Source organism: Marmota marmota, unplaced genomic scaffold (assembly GCF_001458135.2).
Source record: "Marmota marmota marmota unplaced genomic scaffold, marMar, whole genome shotgun sequence".
In the NCBI taxonomy this organism is placed as follows: Eukaryota; Metazoa; Chordata; class Mammalia; order Rodentia; family Sciuridae; genus Marmota; species Marmota marmota.
The window spans coordinates 10,121,129-10,125,310 of NW_026000057.1; the positions used below are offsets into that span (position 1 = coordinate 10,121,129).

The 4,182-nt window shown below is 42.4% G+C and overlaps 1 protein-coding gene across 6 annotated transcripts in view; it reads right to left on the reverse strand.

Annotated features, from left to right (window-relative positions):
- The window catches only part of Fbxw7 (F-box and WD repeat domain containing 7), a 186,768-nt gene extending 182,986 nt beyond the window's left edge, over positions 1-3,782 (reverse strand). For all 6 annotated transcript variants that reach the window (XM_048813525.1, XM_048813522.1, XM_048813521.1 and 3 more), the window contains exon 1: positions 3,534-3,782. The gene's annotated coding sequence lies outside the window, so the exon portion shown is untranslated. The remainder of the gene's footprint in view (positions 1-3,533) is intronic.
- Positions 3,783-4,182: the final 400 nt, after the last annotated feature.

Below are 4,182 nucleotides of genomic sequence, written 5' to 3' on the forward strand. Positions count from 1 at the left end.
ATATTCTCTCTCTCTCTCTCTCTCTCTCTCTCTCTCTCTCTCTCTCTCTCTCCCCAGAACACCAAAAAGGAAGGGAGGGAAAGAGGGAGGAAAGGAAAGGAAGGACTGGAAGGAAAGGAAAGGATGGGGAAAAGAAACAGCCTTTTAAAATCCACCTCAGCACAGCTTCATCTGCATATGTAATGCTATGAAAAGTAGAGAATGGAGAGAGGAACAGGTAGCATACATTCCAACCCCTAGACCCTTACCCTAGAATCATTTTAGCCATAGGTCCCTGCATAAATATCTCTTCTCAAGAGGGTTCTGCCAATTGATACTCTCCAAAGAAGACAAAGAGGCTCCAGGAAGGTGCTGAATTCAAAACTAAGGAACACAAGAAAGTTTGAGTATATATTTCTACTCACAATCCTTAATCTTTGGTAAAGTCAACACCAAATGTTAACCACAAAGAAGTCTGAATATTTTTAAGTGCCAAGTTGTTTGTTTTTTTATAAAAAGGTTATAAAAAATTTTCAGTACTGCTGTGCCAACACAGGGATATCCCCTCCATTGTATGGGACACAAAGACGCACACCAACTCCAAGCAAGGGAAGCAGCCTTCCCTGTCAGCTATTTTTAGCCCCACTTCATGGTAGTCAGAGCAAAGTTAAGATTAATAATAATGCAGGGGAAACTTTGAAGAAACAAATCAGTCCTTTTTTTTCTATTTAACTATGAAATCCTATATATTCTGAACTTAATCTCAAGGGACCTACATAATCTACTAAAAACTTGTAGCTGCTTCAAAAATACAGAATCATATACCTTGGGACTAAACTGATAGCCGTGTATTTAAAGACTGGTCCTCTTTTCAACTACAACTTATCTACTTTTAAAACATCTCTTTTAGAGACAGACTCATCCATTCTCAATTCTCATTGTCTTTGCTTACTCTGACACAGATCCCCACCACCACCCCACAAATTAAAACACCCATTTTTCAGCTCTTTACTTTCCATTAGCACTCTCAGAAACCTAAATGCTTTGAAAATTACTCCCATCTCCACACTATCAGCATTATGACCTGTTAAATTATTTCGCTGTCTTGAAATTATATCAGTATCTAACTCTTAACCCAAAATTTAACATCCAAAACAAAGTCAACTGCCCTGTTTCCAAATTCTTTTCTTATAACAAACCACTAGAACCATACCGACACTGGATACATCTTTTTCACTCCTTCTGAATAGCGTCATCATAACCATGGCATAAAAATGTTCATTTCCTAGAAAAACAAAATCTTAATCCAGGCACGCTACGCTGCCTTTGGCCTAAAATGTAATTTCTCCTCAACCATCTGAAACTACCCTCTCAGGAACACCGCCCTCAACTGCTTCTTTGCATTGTAACCATGCACCTACACAAACATGAATTCACCTTAACCCTAATCAACAATCTCCCTCTGGAGGTATTACCAGCAAGCTAAGGTCTTTATATCTACATCTGTCCCTTATACCTTCCAAGTCCAAAAGCCTTATCTTGCCTCCACATACACATTTCTTCCTGAAAGAGACCTTCCCAGATTTGACTCAGACACTCCAATTAGTTTTGTGTAGTACAAAACTAACATTTTCTTCATGAAAACTGTACAAATACATTCACAGATATAAGATACTAAACATGGTATCTGGCATATAGTGGCCTTAATTATGTTGTCCATTCTCATATTTCTAAGTTTTGTGCATTTGTATTTGATTGCCTCTGTCACTCATAAGTAAAAGCACCTCAAAGACGAACACTGTAATACTTTATCAGTTTCACACAAATATGCAATAAAACCTCATCTTAATTTTTAACCAATTTATAAAAGTAGGTCCTACTGTTAGTAAGCAGTTTGGGGTTCATTTTCCGCTCCTTACCAAAAAGCAGCCTATGCAAAACTAGATGACTCTTCATCATCATTATGGAAAATGGATACATAACTTTCTCAAGGTCACAAAATAAAGTAACAGACCCAAAAATATTTGTTTGATTCTAAATCTAACCTTACATCCACTGTTCAATTTTTTTCAGGTCAGTTCCCATTTAACATAAAAGAATTTAAAGTTCCTTGTAAAAAGCATAAGAACAAGGCATGTTAAGGAAAAACTGGTAAAGTTCCAGAGGAGGGCAAAGTGGTCAAAGAAATGGAAGAAATTAGCCTAGAACAGAAAGAGTTGGGCAAGATGACAGTAAAGAGAAATAATTAAAATCTATAATACCAGGAAAAGATAAGACTTGTTCTAGCATTTCTCAAAACACAAACTCTGAATGTGTCTTGGTATTTTATAGAGGACTGATTTGCGATAAGTATATGAATAATTCCATAATATAGAAGCTAATAAACTCGCAGAACTCATTACTTCAAAAGAGGAAAAATATAGGATCAAATATTAAGTTTGAGAAAGTTTTAAATCAATTTAATCACAATCCTGAATGAAGAAATTAGTATAGATAGGTAACTCCTATCTATTTACATTCATTCATTCCTACACAGAAAGCATCTCTTCAGAGAGCGAGCCCACAGTTTGTTGAGCAGATGGACCAGAATTCTTAGTTTAGTACTGTCTATGCCATATAAGATAAAATTCCACTACAAGTTTAATTTTTAAGGTCCACATAAATATATGAAATGTTAATTATTTTATGCACCTTTTGACATTCTGAAAATATACCTGAAATACAAGTCACTGGTTCTAGAACTTCAACTTAAAATAATACAAGGAAAAAGTCATTCTTGATAGAATGAAGTGTCCATAGCTTCTCCTAAAATGATGGAGACTAAAGATAAAGCCATTCTCCCAAGTTTTTTTTTTTTTTTTTAAGCATTTGAGTAAAGGGGAAAATGTTACAACTTTTATGAAAACGGTTAATGCAATAGGTGTCCGTCCCAAGTAAGGTGATTCATAAGAACTCCGAATTTTCTTAGCAAGTGAAATTTGTTAGTGTCCTCTTTGCACACAGAAATTGAACTCAGAAAATGAGAAGGAAACAACCTCCTGTACCAACAGGTACTAAAATGATAATCAGTCTTCCTTTCGCGAAGACTCAAAGAAAGGCAAGAAATTTTCCTTTCAGGGTTCCACTGAGTAAGTGGTTCCCACTGGGAAATCCATGAGAGTTCCCCAGAAACAAAAACTGCGGCGCTGCCCTAGCTGCTGTATCACAGCCATCGTACCAGGAAAAGGTATATTACAGAGATGTCCTTTGTGTGCACATAGGCTCGGGCTTCCTCTATTTCCTTTCGCCAATTACTGGCTAGAAAGGTGCAAGTATCCACTCTGGAGATAAGAACTTCTCTAAGAGCAACCTGTATACTTGCACAACTCCTGCAAGTTAAAAGGTTACAAAACCCAGAACTGCATACACCTTCTCTCTGCTGAGAAAAAAAAGGGCTATAAACCTTGTCATCTATACACTCCCAACCCTCCTGCAAAACATCAGCGAAACTCCAGAACCAAGCGCCGGCAGGCTCCCACTTTCTAGCCCTCATTTCCCTCTCCCCAGCCACTCACGCTTTAGAGAGGAGCCGTGGCGCTGAGAAAGTGGGTTGGTTCCCTTCCTCCTTCGGACTGAGGCAGCAGCTGCGGAAGGCTCCGTCGCGCAACTGAGGAAGAAGCGGTGCTAGTGTCGCTCAACCAGGCGGCCACCCGGGTCTCTTCCGCGCTCCCGGGGAAGAGCAGGAGGCGGCAGCCCCGCTCACCTCCTCTTTTCCTCTTCCTGGGTCTCTTCAGGCTGTGGCTTCAGCCCGTCCAGGGCCACTTGTCCCGGGACAGTCACAATTTTGTTTTTGTAAAGTTTCCTCTGGGCGGAGGCTGCGGCCGGCCCCCCGGGTCCCCCCGGCCCGCCGCCTCGGGGCTGGGGCGGGGAGGGGGCTCTTAGAACTCCCGGAGTCCTGCCGAGGAGCCGGGGGGCCGGCGACTGGCCAAAGGAGAAGACCCCCGGAGGGGGCTGAGGGGAGGGGGACGGTAAGGAAGGGACGGCGGCGCTGGTCCTGCTCTCCCCGCCACCCCGAGCCGCCGGCTTCACATTGGGGTCCCCGCCCCCCGGGCGGGGGTGGCTGCTGAGCTTGGGGCCCGGCTCATGCACACCCGGGCGAGATGCTACGGCCCCGGGAGGGTGGCCCGAGGCGGCGGCGAGGCAGGGGACCCGGCCGGCTCCGCT